The sequence below is a fragment of the Cervus canadensis genome, chromosome 1, assembly GCF_019320065.1.
Source record: "Cervus canadensis isolate Bull #8, Minnesota chromosome 1, ASM1932006v1, whole genome shotgun sequence".
NCBI classification, from domain to species: domain Eukaryota; kingdom Metazoa; phylum Chordata; class Mammalia; order Artiodactyla; family Cervidae; genus Cervus; species Cervus canadensis.
This window is the reverse complement of record NC_057386.1, coordinates 115,593,481-115,607,739: the sequence shown is the minus strand read 5'-3', so window position 1 is coordinate 115,607,739 and position 14,259 is coordinate 115,593,481.

The following is a 14,259-nucleotide window of genomic DNA, read 5'->3' as shown; positions in this document are numbered from 1 at the left end:
ATCCCCTGGAGAAAGGAAAGGTTACCCACTCCAGTATTCTGGTCTAGCGGAAAGAGGGTCGCAAAGAGTCAGACTGAGCGACTTTCACTTTCACTTCACTTTTTTTTTTTTTTCACTTCACTTTTGTCTTAGTCAGATAAGGCGTTTGTTCTTAAACTCTGAGTTGTTATGACAACACTTTTTTTTTTCCCCTTTATTTATTTTTTTTCAGTGGGTTTTGTCATACATTGATATGAATCAGCCATGGAGTTACATGTATTCCCCATCCCGATCCCCCCTCCCACCTCCCTCTCCACCCGATTCCTCTGGGTCTTCCCAGTGCACCAGGCCCGAGCACTTGTCTCATGCATCCAACCTGGGCTGGTGATCTGTTTCACCATAGATAATATACATGCTGTTCTTTTGAAACATCCCACCCTCGCCTTCTCCCACAGAGTCCAAAAGTCTGTTCTGTACTTCTGTGTCTCTTTTTCTGTTTTGCATATAGGGTTGTCGTTACCATCTTTCTAAATTCCATATATATGTGTTAGTATGCTGTAATGTTCTTTATCTTTCTGGCTTACTTCACTCTGTATAATGGGCTCCAGTTTCATCCATCTCATTAGAACTGGTTCAAATGAATTCTTTTTAACGGCTGAGTAATATTCCATGGTGTATATGTACCACAGCTTCCTTATCCATTCATCTGCTGATGGGCATCTAGGTTGCTTCCATGTCCTGGCTATTATAAACAGTGTTGCGATGAACATTGGGGTGCACGTGTCTCTTTCAGATCTGGTTTCCTCAGTGTGTATGCCCAGAAGTGGGATTGCTGGGTCATATGGCAGTTCTATTTCCAGTTTTTTAAGAAATCTCCACACTGTTCTCCATAGCGGCTGTACTAGTTTGCATTCCCACCAACAGTGTAAGAGGGTTCCCTTTTCTCCACACCCTCTCCAGCATTTATTGCTTGTAGACTTTTGGATAGCAGCCATCCTGACTGGCGTGTAATGGTACCTCATTGTGGTTTTGATTTGCATTTCTCTGATAATGAGTGATGTTGAGCATCTTTTCATGTGTTTGTTAGCCATCTGTATGTCTTCTTTGGAGAAATGTCTGTTTAGTTCTTTGGCCCATTTTTTGATTGGGTCATTTATTTTTCTGGAATTGAGCTGCAGGAGTTGCTTGTATATTTTTGAGATTAATCCTTTGTCTGTTTCTTCATTTGCTATTATTTTCTCCCAATCTGAGGGCTGTCTTTTCACCTTACTTATAGTTTCCTTTGTAGTGCAAAAGCTTTTAAGTTTCATTAGGTCCCATTTGTTTAGTTTTGCTTTTATTTCCAATATTCTGGGAGGTGGGTCATAGAGGATCTTGCTGTGATTTATGTCGGAGAGTGTTTTGCCTATGTTCTCCTCTAGGAGTTTTATAGTTTCTGGTCTTACATTTAGATCTTTAATCCATTTTGAGTTTATTTTTGTGTATGGTGTTAGAAAGTGTTCTAGTTTCATTCTTTTACAAGTGGTTGACCAGTTTTCCCAGCACCACTTGTTAAAGAGGTTGTCTTTTTTCCATTGTATATCCTTGCCTCCTTTGTCAAAGATAAGGTGTCCATAGGTTCGTGGATTTATCTCTGGGCTTTCTATTCTGTTCCATTGATCTATATTTCTGTCTTTGTGCCAGTACCATACTGTCTTGATGACTGTGGCTTTGTAGTAGAGTCTGAAGTCAGGCAGGTTGATTCCTCCAGTTCCATTCTTCTTTCTCAAGATTACTTTGGCTATTCGAGGTTTTTTGTATTTCCATACAAATTGTGAAATTCTTTGGTCTAGTTCTGTGAAAAATACCGTTGGTAGCTTGATAGGGATTGCATTGAATCTATAGATTGCTTTGGGTAGAATAGCCATTTTGACAATATTGATTCTTCCAATCCATGAACACGGTATGTTTCTCCATCTGTTTGTGTCCTCTTTGATTTCTTTCATCAGTATTTTATAGTTTTCTATGTATAGATCTTTTGTTTCTTTAGGTAGATATACTCCTAAGTATCTTATTCTTTTTGTTGCAATGGTTAATGGTATTGTTTCCTTAATTTCTCTTTCTGTTTTTTCATTGTTAGTATATAGGAATGCAAGGGATTTCTGTGTGTTAATTTTATATCCTGCAACTTTACTATATTCATTGATTAGCTCTAGTAATTTTCTGGAAGAGTCTTTAGGGTTTTCTATGTAGAGGATCATGTCATCTGCAAACAGCGAGAGTTTCACTTCTTCTTTTCCTATCTGGATTCCTTTTACTTCTTTTTCTGCTCTGATTGCTGTGGCCAAAACTTCCAACACTATGTTGAATAGTAGTGGTGAGAGTGGGCACCCTTGTCTTGTTCCTGATTTCAGGGGAAATGCTTTCAATTTTTCACCATTGAGGGTGATGCTTGCTGTGGGTTTGACAACACTCTTTAAGACTAACTTGCTTTAAGCTCAGAGCTAATGATTACACAACAGAACAATGCATCTTGCTTAAGGGTATGTTTTTCCTTAAGCTCTGGACTAATGGTTATATAACAACTATGTATTTGCTCAAGGACATGTATCTCCTTCTTATCAAGAACCTTCTGACTAATCTTGCTATCCTAAGATGTATGTTGTGGGAGTGGGTCTGGTAAAAGTATGTAAGGCCTTGATAAGACTAGGGACGGGGCACTCTCCATCCCCCTGCTGATGTCTGTGTCAGAAGATTTCTCTGTCCCTTCTTATAATTTAATAAAACTCTGCTATACAAAACCTCTTGAATGATTAAGCCTGGTCCCTCATCCTGAAGTTAAGTCTTAGGAGATCATGAATCTGACATCATTCACTGTAAGCTATCACTAACAAGTTAATTAAATTGCCCTCTGGGACTTCCCTGGTGGTCCAGGGGTTAAGAATCCACCTGCTAATGCAGGATACATGGGTTTGATCACTGCTGTCGGGGAAGATCCCACATGCCTTGGGGCAACTAAGCCCATGTGCTACAACTACTGAGCCTGTGCTCAGCACCAGGAGATATTAATGTTTGGTAGAAACCAATACAATTCTGTAAAGTGATTAACATTAATTAAAAAATAAATTAAAAAAAAAAAAGAAGCCACTGCAATGAGAAGCCCATGCACTGTAATTAGAGAGTAGCCCCTGTTTGCAGCAGCTAGTGAAAGCTGGTGCTCATCAACGAAGACAGTGCAGTCAATAAATAAATAAATACAATTTAAAAATAATAATAAATCTATAAAAAGAAAAAAAGAATCTGCCTTGCAATGCAGGGGACTTGGGTTCAATTCCTGGTCAGGGAACTAAGATTCCACATGCTTAAGAGCAACTAAGCCTGCCTGCCACAGCTACTGTGCTCGAGGGTCACAACGAAAGATCCTGAATGATGTAACCGAGACCCGGCGCAGCCAAATAAATAAACAGATATTAAAGAAAAAAGCAGATTGCCTTCTGAGGATTACCAGAAGGCAATTGCCACCTCTGTAGCAATTGCTCTCACCTCAACTTCTTTCTGAAAAGAAACCTGAGATTGCATAAGGGGCTCATTGCCCCCTTGGAGAAGTCAGTGGGACTTCTGGAACCAGCCGAGGTTTGGATGATCTTGGTCCTGGCTTTTTTTCTGTAGCGAGCATGGTTTCTGTTTCCCCATCAAGTTCAACATACGTGTGGTCCAGTGAGGATGGAGGTGGTTTTCCGGATGTCTATGCATCAAGATTTCAGTCTAGAGGTTCATTGTCTTCTCTAAGAGCTTCCTAAACGAGTTTCGCTATAAGTCCAAAGTTGGGGATCTGAATGAGGCAGAACCTGGCCACCCCCCTGCCCCCTGGAATCCCCGTGAGTCTAGAGCTTCCCTTCTGCTGGGGAGCAAGTCCCTGTGAGAGTTCAGAACCGAGTATTTCACAGAAGGTTGAGAACTCTGCCTTTCTCTTGGACCACCCTCACAGCCTTTTTCAATCAAAAAAGTTAAATTGATACTGTATTCTGGTCCGAGGCGTTTGTTTTATTGAACATCAGAGGATTGTCCACAGCACTGGGGCAGGGCTTCCTCCTTTGCTGGAAGGCCCCTCAAATCTTCTGCCAGAATTTCTCCAAACTTCGTGGGAGGAATTTTTAACCCCCTCAGGAAGCAGTGTCCTTGAGTAGTGTTATTTAACTCATGCATCTAGACTTTCCTATCTGACAGCAAACAGAAAGCGGAAATCTCCATCTTAACTCACAAATATTAAAATCAAACCTCCAAGACATGCCCCAAAGTGCCAGGCATTAAGTTGTTGTTAGCAGTACAGATTCTGGACTCAGGGAGACCTGGGCTCAAATTCAGACTGTGTTCCCTCTGCTCCATGTGAGCTTAGGCAAGTGACTCCAAGCCTCAGTTTTTCCATCTGCAAAATGGAGACAACCTTCCTTACTTTTACCCTCAAGTTTGGGATTTGTAGTAGGCTGGACACTTTAAGATCCAACCTCCTTCCTCTGTGACTCATTCCCCCCAGGAACCAGCTCCCAGCAGTGGTTGTATCACCGATGGAGTCACACAGCCCTGGGTTCAAATCCCACCCCTACTACTTGTGGACTGAGTTGCATTAAGCAATTGACTTGGCGTCATGGACTTCCCCTTTGGCTGCTCCAGTCCGTGGGGACAGACCCCACTGTCCTTTTGTGGGTGCCAGTCTGTTTTTAGTTTAGGGAAGCCACTGACCCAGAGCACAGAGGGAAGCGTCCAGGTCACTGTCACAAAGTGGGGACACAGCCAGGTGAGGGACCCAATAGCTCTGACCCTGGCCCTTTGGGTCCCTGTTTCTATCTGCTAACTGGCCCCCATTTCCACCAACTCCCAGCCCTCGGCATGGGGCAGAACACTGCACAGAGGTTGAGAAATCTTGTGGACTTGAATATTGGAAGCAGGACAAACCATGGATAGTCAGGATGGTGCTTATTTCTTGTTTCTCTCTTTTGAACAAAGGCCATGAACATTATTACCTCCCCCTGACTCTCACTTTGGATGGTGCAAGCAGTGATGTCCTTGTAAGAAACCCTCCCCAGAGGAGGGCCTTCTCGGCCAGCTAATTATGGGGGACAGTGGATGGAGCGGAAAGCGGTGAGGCTCTGGGCTGGACAGACGTGTGTATTCAAGTGCAGGGTCCTCCATGTCCTGGCTGGACGACCTTGAGCAGGACACTGATCCTGTCGCTGAGCTGGTATCATGGAGCTTGTGAACCCCATCCCCCGCCTGGCATAAGGGAATGTAATCACCTGCTTTAAAAGACATCGTCCTCTCTCCCTTCCTTGGAACTCCAAGTATAAACTCTTTAATGAGCTAGGACCATGGTAGCAAATCTGGAAGCCATCCAAGAACCAATAATGAGAAATACTGCCTGGGAGTGAGACACTAGGGAGACATGGGGAGTGTGGAGAAAGTGAGAACATTAGTCCAAAGTGGGCAGAGGTCCTCAGCTCTAGCCTTCTACTTCCCTGACCAGGGACTGAACCCCAGGCCCCTTGCATTGGGAGTCTTAGCCACTAGGGAAAGTCCATCTTGCCTACATTTATTATGCTGGGTGCGGCCCAAACGTTGATATATTTTTCCAGTTTCTCCAAAGAAACATCAGGCCTAGATTTTAAAGCAAAATGTCCCTATTTTTTTTTTAAACAGTTGGCCTGTCTGCCCACTGGCTACAGAGGGCTGCCAGATTGTAACCCCTGTTGTAGGCTTTTAAAATGTACTCGGAGATAGTGGTAGAGAACACAGTGACTGGTAACACACAAGACCTTTTTAGCAAGTGGATGCACTACTGTCTATGGACACCAGAGGGCAGTACCTCACTTGTCATCGCTTCTTCCACTCAATCGGCGGTCAGGAGATCCCACTCAATTTTCTGTCTACATTCAGCTGTGCACAAAATATGGTCCCTGAAGCGGTATTGAAAAGTGGGCTTTCTCCATCTTAAGCACTCTGTATTTGGTGGAAATTGCCTCCCTGTGGTCCACGGAGCGGTTTTCTAAACGCTTACCTTGGCTCTTGACAAAGAACCTGGGAAGTGGCTGCCTGGGAGATGTGTCCATTATGCAAAATAAAACAGAAGGCTCTTATGCATCTTTAAGAAACAGCAGTCAAATGCTTCCTCCTGGCAGAGGTGAAATCAGAATGACTTGACTTCATTTAAAAGAAATTCTCTTGCGCTGGGTCTCTTTCCTCACTCTTACTCCTTTGCCTGGATTTTTTTTTTTTTTTTCATTTCCCTGTGGCTCAGACGGTAAAGACTCTGTAATGCAGGAGACCCAGGTTCAATCCCTGGGTCGGGAAGATCCCCTGGAGAAGGAAATGGCAACCCACTCCAGTATCCTTGCCTGGAGAATCCCATGGACAGAGGAGCCTGGTGAGCCACAGTCCATGGGATCGTATAGTCGGGCACGACTGAGTGATTAACACAACCTAAGGCTGAAGAGGCCCCAGCAGTCCTTCTCTCTGATTACTGATCAGTATTAAACTCAGTGCGGTCAGGCCCAGTTCCTGAGGCATCCCCCTCCTACCCCAGAGACAGGAGTTTGGAGACGCCGTGCAGGTGTCTCTGGGCTGATGGCTCATGCCCTGGGTACAGGACACTTCTCACGTCATCTGGTGTCGGATTGGTTTTCACCACTGAGTGGATCTCAGACGTGCAAGTAAGTGTTCTCAGGGCAAGTCATTTGGGGAAACCATAGGCTCTCCTTTCAAAAAATTTAACATTTTTTTTATTGTTAACAAATCAATGACATTATTTCTTAAAAGCAAGATGCGATTATTATAGATGTAACAGAAGCCACAAATAAACAACAAGGAGAGACTTCCCTGGTGGTCCAGTGGCTAAGACTCCACGCTTCCAAGGCAGGGGGCCCAGGTTTGATCCCTGGTTAAGGAACTAGATCCCACATGTTGTAACTAAAAGACCCCACATTCTGCAGTTAAGACCTGGTGCAGCCAAAATAAATAAATAAGCAAATAAACAAATAAACTTTAAAAAAATAAAGAGAGGGAGAAAGAGGCTAGGTAAGAAAATTGGTAAAGTTAAAAACAATAAGAAGAAAATCACCCATGCACAATGACCCTTGATATTTTTCTATGCACGTCTATGCTTAAATTAAGAAAGACTTCAGACACCCAGAATGCATGGATAATACAATAAGCGCCTGCATACCTGCCACCCAGTTTAAGAAATACCATGTCACATTACACATGCACCGTGCAAAGCTCCATGGAGGCCTCCCCCATCACACACCCTCCCCCCTCCCAGGGGTAACCACTATTTTGAATTCAAAGCTTATTATACTCAAGCATGGCCTCTTGCCTCCATTCATACATGTGTGTTTCTAAGTAATATTCAGCAATTTCATTTACCTGTCCATGGGCACTGGGATTGCTTCTAATCTTTCCCTGTTATAAGCAGCACTGTAGTGGAATTCTTGTATGACTTCCAGGGCACATAGGTAGAAGTTTCTCTCTGGCAGTTTCTTAAAGAATCACCTGGGGAAATTTTAAAAATGTACCCCTACTAGGACTGGACTCCTTGTGGTCAGTGGCTAAGAGCCTGCACTCCCAGTGGAGGGGCCTGGGTTTGATCCCCGGTCAGGGCATGAGGTTCCACACGCCAAAAGTAAGAACTGGTACAGCCAAATAAATAAACAAGCAGCACCCCTGCCTTGGCCTGCTCCAGACTGATAAGAGTCCTCCAAAACTCCCCTTAATGCTTACAGATTTCTATTATTATCTAGGATTCAATATTTGCTTACTTAAAAAATACAAGAAAATTACAAATCTTTAGGCCTACCGTTGATGATTTTGACTAATGTATTTTCTTGTGTAAGGCAAGCTCCTTAAGAGATAGAAAAGATTCCTGGAGCTCCCTCTCAGAATGCCAATTCCTGTACCCACCCCTATCCCCCACCAGAAGCAACCACTCAAACTCTGTATCTGAACTAATTCAGTTCAGTCACTCAGTCGTGTCCAACTCTTTGTGACCCCATGCACTGCAGCACGCCAGGCTTCCCTGTCCATCACCCATTCTCAGAGCTTGCTCGAACTCATGTCCATCGAGTCGGTGATGCCATCCAACCATCTCATCAATTATCTCATCTTAACTAGAAGTGGAGATAATTGTAGCTGTCACATCATCTCATTATTAGTAGTGGTAACTACCATTCATTAAGCACTTACTGTGTGCTAAGTAGTTTATATGTATTATTTTACTGGAGTTTTGTAATGATGCCATGAAATAGATATCCTTAAACCCACTTTGTAGAAGGAGAAACTGAGGCTCAGAGACATTAGGGCGCTAGCCTGAGGTCACACAGCAAGCATGTGGCAGAGCCAAGGTTTGCAAGCTGTCTTTCTGACTCAGAAGTTACAGTTTTAACCACTAGGGAAAAGTGAAACTGAAAGTGGCGCAGTCGTGTCCAACTCTGAGACCCCTTGGGCTGTAGCCTGCCAAGTTCCTCTGTCCATGGGATTCTCCAGGCAAGAATACTGCAGTGGGTGGCCGTTCCCTTCTCCTGGGGACCTTCCCAACCCGCAGATTGAACCCAGGTCTCCCGCATTGCAGGCGGAATCCTTACCCTCTGAGCCACCGGGGAGGCCCTTTAACCACGAGGAGACCAACCATTTCAGAGCCAACAGGTTACACTCGAACTCCTCAATTTTATGGGTGGAGGCCAAGGCAGATGGGAAAGAAGGAGCCGTGACACAAATCCAAGTCTCTAGATTCCTTATCCACCAACACATCACTTTCTCAGTTAAAAGTACTTTGGGAAAAGGAGTGAGGAGCAAGGAGGGAAAACTCTTTAAAAGCCATCTTTTATTCTCAAGACAATATCCGAGGGGCATCTGGATCCATTCTGTCTTGGTTATCCATTGCTCCATAACAAATAGCCCCCAAACTTAGCAGCTTAAGACAAGGGAAGTCACACACCGTCACTTTTGCCAAGCTCTATTCATCACAGCACAAACCAAACTCGGTAAAAAGTATGGGAGGGGACTACCTAAGGTTAACGGAGAAGTGGAAATCACTGGGGACCATCTTGGAAGCTGCCGACCCTACACGCACGGCCCCTGCCCCTTTCTCAATCCTAAGAGGTCTGCCCGACAGCCCGAGAGCTTTTCTGCAGATTCCCCGGGCAGGGAGTTTTTGCAGGTGGGAGTTTCTCCACCTGTGAGAACAGTGGGCTCCCAGTTACCAACTGCTACTCCTCTAGCTGTTTAATGAAAGCTTTCCAGCCACATTACCCTCATTGGCCCCAGGAGCTGCCTTGCCTACTCCTGCCTGAAAATATGGTCATGTTGATGAGACCAGCTCTGATACTCGAGACTCTGCTGTAGATCACAGCTTCTAAAAGGTGTGGCTAACACCCTCTCCTCTTCCCACACGGTGATGGTGACTCAGCGTGACCACTAGCCAGCATGGAGTGTGGACCCTGAGGTGCCATCGCCTGCATCCTCAGATTTCCCTGCCTCACCTGATTCCAGTTGCCCTTCCTGCCATGTCCAACATCTAGGCATCTGGCGCCTGGGAGATGCTGGGTAGAAGGCTGCAGACCACCTGGGTCCAGATGGCAGGCCTTTTGGGCGCATCCTAAAAGCTCTCAGTGAAAGCTTCCGGTTGCCATAGTAACGTGTTGACATGGAAATTAACATGGGTGCCTTGCTAGCCAAGAAAGCCAAGCTTTTAAAACCCATTCCTCTCTTTCAAATAGATAAGAATTCCTAGGAGGCCTTTGGAGGGACATCAAAGCGTCTTTTTCAGGTGTTGAGGAAATGCTCGTTAAAAATTACTGTGAAATGAGTGCAGCCCTAATCAGTGAGATGGTGGAGGGTTTGGAGCTCTTAGAGGAATTAGAGTCATCAGTTTAGAGCCAAGGCAACTTGATAAAAAAGCTTTCTGAGATATAATTTGCACAGCACACAATCCAACCCTTTAATGTTGTGCAATTCCATGTAGTACACTTATAATTGTAAAGCCATCCCTGCAATGCAGGAGACCTGGGTTCAGTCCCTGGGTGGGGAAGATCCCCTGGAGAAGGCAATGACAACCCACTCCAGTACTCTTGCCTGGAGAATCCCATGGACAGAGGAACCTGGCGGGCTACAGTCCGTTGGGTCGCAGAGAGTCAGAGGTGACTGAGCACAGAATTATAAAGCCATCCCCACAGTCAATTTTAGGACTTTTTTTAATCACTCCCCCTGAAAAGAAACCCCCATCCCTTTCAGCAGTCACTGTCATTTCTCTCCCACTGTCTCCCCTCAGCCCCCGGTGATCTATTTTCTGTCTGTGTAAATTTCTCTATTCTGGACAATTCCTAGAAATGCAATCATACAATATGTGGTCTTTTGTGACTGGCTCCTTTCAGCATTTTTATTCTTCTTTGCTTCCTTAAGCTTCTCCATGGTTTTTCCGACAAAGGCGTCTCCATTCTCTTTAAGAACAATTCGCTATGTCTGGAGGTACAGCTGCCAAATTAGCCACCAGGGTTGGAGACGGATGGAAGGAGGCAGGTTCTTCCGAGGCCGCCAACCCTGGCCCTTCATGTTCATCCATGAGGTTTCCCTTCGAGAGATACAAGCCACGTGTGAAGGGATTTTTGGTCGCTGGCAGCAGGGAGCTGAGTGTCAGAATGGCACAGGCCACAGATGGATGGCCTCGGCCCGACCTGGTGGTTAAAACACTGACCTGGGTTCAAATCTGACCTCCACCATGTCCCAGCTATGCAACTCAGGCGACTGACTCCACCTGCCCGAGCCTCAGTTTCTCTAGCTGTAGAGTGGGGCTAGCAATAACACTGTATCAGGATTGCATGCAAAAAGAATGGGCTTCCCAGGTGGCTGAGTGGTAAAGAATCCAGCTGCCCGCGCAGGAGATGACGGAGACTCGGGTTCGATCCCTGGGTCGGGAAGATCCCCTGGAGGAGGGACTGTATCCCCTGAGGAGGAACCCTGGAGAATACTGCACTCCAGTATTCTTGCCTGGAGAATCCCATGGACAAGGAGCCTGGTGGGCTACAGTCTATGGGGTTGCAAAAGTTAGACACGGCTGAGCAACTAAGTGTACACACACACACACACCCTGGAAAAGAAACCCCATCATGCTTTTAGCCCATCTGTGACTCATCTGTTCTATGATTTACCTTTTTTCCCTCCAGTTTTTGACCATACCCCATGACATGTGGGATCTTAGTTCCCGGACCAGGGATTGAACCCAAACCCTGTGCAGTGAAAGGCAGAGTCTTAACCACTGGACCTCTCCCAACATATCTCTTTAAATCATCCTTTAAACACAGACTTTCATACTTTCATCCTAAGGCAATGATATTGGTGACATTATGGGGTTCAAAGGGGTTTTCCCTAACATACACTGTAATGGTACTTAAAAAGTGATTGTCCCACTAGAAATTAAACTTCTTAAACAAGGCCAGGAATTTTTGTCTATTTTGCTTGCTGACGGAGCTCCAGCCCAGGGTCTGGCACACCACAGATGCTTAGTAAAGGTTTGTTGAATGAATAAATGAACGAATGACCTTAAATCGTCCTCTGTGCTTTGGGGGACATGGAGATCACGCATAAGAAGTATGCTTGGCTTTTGGCCCGCAGTGAGCATTTGATAAATGCTGGTTATAATGATCATGATCTTGGACAGCCAGAGGAACCGGGGTCCTTGGGTAGGAAGCCCATCTGCCCTGCCCCCAGCACCCAGCAGCCATCTTCCTGCCCCTTTGGTTCTGGAAGGGGGTGGGGGCGGGGAAGGAGGTGGGATTCAAATCCACTGAGCCTGAGACAACTTTTGGTTCCTCTGAGCCCTCGGTCTGGATGGCTGGACTGAGCTGAACCTTGACGACGGGAGAGCAGCTGTGACATCTCGATGGAGATGTTCACAGTCTACGAGGGCTCAGGGCACACAGCGGCCAGACCAGTCCTCGGCCACTGTTTATTATCGTTGCAGGCACTTTTTGAAGGAGACGGCAGGCGTCCGGGCACATCGCTGCTTCCAGCTGTCCCCCATGGATGCTGTGTGCTTGCTTAGTTTCCAGGAACATAAAACCCGCTGTCAATGGACTTGCCCAGAGCCTGCATTCGCTGCGTTTTTGTTCTTGTTTAGTTATTACATTAAGTCTCCTGTGATTACAGAGCCGACAGCTGGTAAGGATTTGCATATGGCATGAAATTAAGTTAGTTCATTTTAATGTCTAAACTGAGCAGGGTGTGAATTTGTCTGGTGAAAACTCTGTCTCCCTTATCTGTGTTTGCACATCTGCTTTGGGCACTAGCTTCTGAGGTCTTCAAGTTTAGTTTCTCCTCACTGTGCCCAGGCAGGACGGGGGTTGGCTGCCCCTGTGAGAATCCCAGAAGGGATTTCTGCACTGGGGGCTTAGAACATTCTCTTTTATGTTTCAGGAGGAATTAAGACTCAAGGGCTACTGGGAAGTGAGTTAGAGTTCTGGTTCCCCAGCTTTGTGCCTTTTATGGCTGTGTTGCCTTGGGCAAGTCACTTTCCCTCTCTGGGCCTCAGTTTCTCCATCTGTCAAATGAGGGGTTGAAAGTAAATATGTGTTCATCTGCGAGGCTGACCTTTGGAGTGAAACGGTATTTCACTGTGTGGGACTGGGGCGGATACTGTACAGTGTTTAGCATCCTTGGTCCTTGGGTGTCAAATGCCAACAGTCCCCCGCCCCCCACCAACCCCATCACTGCCAACCCCAAAACACCTCCGCACACTTCCTGGTGCCTCCGCAGCCATCACGGTCAGTGGCCCGTGCACTTCCCTGGGCCCCTTCCTGTTCTCACGCACTGCCTTCCAGAACTCTCTCTCCAACAACCAGCACCTGTGCTCTTTCGGCATACTGTCCTCAGGCTGCCAGAATCCATTCTGCTAGGAATTCAGGTTTCCCTGCCCCCTGGGCAGCCCTCAGTCAATGACACAGAGGTGTGGTGTCCGGGGCTGGAGCGTAGATACTTCAGCTCCCTCGCCCCTGACCTGGTCAGCCCTAAGATGTGGCAGCCGCAGTGTCCCCAGGCCTCCCTGGGGATCGAGTGAAGGCTACCCTCCATGTGCCTGTGCTCAGACATAAATCCACGCACCTATGGGCAGTTAGTCTTTGACAAAGGCAGCAAGAATATGCAACAGAGAAGAGACAACCTCTTCAACAAGAGGTGCTGGGAAAGCTACGTGGAACACAATAAAAGGTGAATATTCGCCCGCACTGTACACAAAAGCAAACTCAAAATGGTTTAAAGACCTAAATGTAAAGGGAACCCTCTTACACTGTTGGTGGGAATGCAAACTAGTACAGCCGCTATGGAAAACAGTGTGGAGATTTCTTAAAAAACTGGAAATAGAACTGCCATATGACCCAGCAATCCCACTTCTGGGCATACACACCGAGGAAACCAGATCTGAAAGAGACACGTGCACCCCAATGTTCATCGCAGCACTGTTTATAATAGCCAGGACATGGAAGCAACCTAGATGCCCATCAGCAGACGAATGGATAAGGAAGCTGTGGTACATATACACCATGGAATATTACTCAGCCATTAAAAAGAATTCATTTGAATCAGTTCTAATGAGATGGATGAAACTGGAGCCCATTATACAGAGTGAAGTAAGCCAGAAAGATAAAGAACATTACAGCATACTAACACATATATATGGGATTTAGAAAGATGGTAATGATAACCCTATATGCAAAACAGAAAAAGAGACATAGATGTACAGAACAGACTTTTGGACTCTGTGGGAGAAGGCGAGGGTGGGATGTTTCGAGAGAACAGCATCAAAACATGTATATTATCTATGGTGAAACAGATCACCAGCCCAGGTTGGATGCATGAGACAAGTGCTCGGGCCTGGTGCACTGGGAAGACCCAGAGGGATCGGGTAGAGAGGGAGGTGGGAGGGGGGATCAGGATGGGGAATACATGTAAATCCATGGCTGATTCATGTCAATGTATGACAAGACCCACTGCGATATTGTAAAGTAATTAGCCTGCAACTAATAAAAAGAAATGAAAAAAAAAAAAAAAAAAGACCTTAATGTTAGCCGACACCACAAAAACAGGAGAGAACAGAGGCAAGATATTCTTTTGATGTAAATCGTAGCAATATTTCCTTAGATCAGTCTCCCAAGACAAAAGAAATAAAAACAAAAATGTACAAATGCTATCTAATCAGACTGGTCGGGGAACTAGAACCTGCATGCCACAACTAGGACCTGGCACAGCCAAATAAATAAACATTAA